We start from the raw sequence: 933 nt of genomic DNA, 5'->3' as shown, positions 1-933 counted from the left end.
ATTGGAAGCACGCTCATGGTTCCCATGTAAGTTATGTTGGCGTTGCTGTTTCCAAAGTTTTACCTTTGTTTCTCTATTATTAATTTTACTCGCATCTCTATCGTAAAACTTATGGATAAAGAAATCAAACTACATAAACAAACGGCAGCAGAACCGTTCAGAAATTAAATAATACTGATATATTCAGTAACAATAATAAATTTAATTTATCCTCGACAATTTTTAGTTTTACCAATTTTGAATATATCACTCCTGTTTAAAACCTCTTACCTACTTGACAATTGCATTTCTAGCCCTGTCTTGAAGGAAGCTTTACTTCTTAGACTCATGTTTTTGTGTGCAACGATGCTGTTAAACCTTTGTTAACAGCACCGCATGCAGGTCCTTTGTGTTTTCTTTCACGCACAGATAAATTTTTCACTATAGACCTTAATGGTTGTAAAGACCAGTGGATAGACTGAAAAAGACCTTCATAGAGAAAACTGTCCCTATTCCCACTGCAGACGACACACACAGCATTTACAAACATGGCCCACACACCCACCTTCATATTCTATGACTACCATTGGGATCGATTAGGATTCTGGATTATTTTTCCAGTTTTTTTACTTAATTTTTGAGAGCGGTCAGGTTCATTTTTAGTATTCATGTTTGTGAGAGCAGTTGAGTTTATTTCAGATATTCACATTTTAAAAATCATCTCCAGCTAATCGTTAAGAGGGTGTTGCCTTGGCGGAGTTTGCACTCTCTGAGTGCTTGTTTTATTTTATTTGTTAAATATTCTTGAGATTAAATAATAGTTTCCAACTGTTGAAGCACAAATGAGTAAGAAAGTTTATTTCTCTGGAAATGAAAATTAAAATATTAAAATATATACATATATTTGGTGTTTTCATCCAAAATAGAACCGAACACCATTCCTCCATGTGATCG

The sequence above is a fragment of the Octopus bimaculoides genome, chromosome 1 (genome assembly GCF_001194135.2).
Source record: "Octopus bimaculoides isolate UCB-OBI-ISO-001 chromosome 1, ASM119413v2, whole genome shotgun sequence".
Classification (NCBI taxonomy): Eukaryota; Metazoa; Mollusca; class Cephalopoda; order Octopoda; family Octopodidae; genus Octopus; species Octopus bimaculoides.
This window is presented reverse-complemented; position numbering follows the sequence as displayed.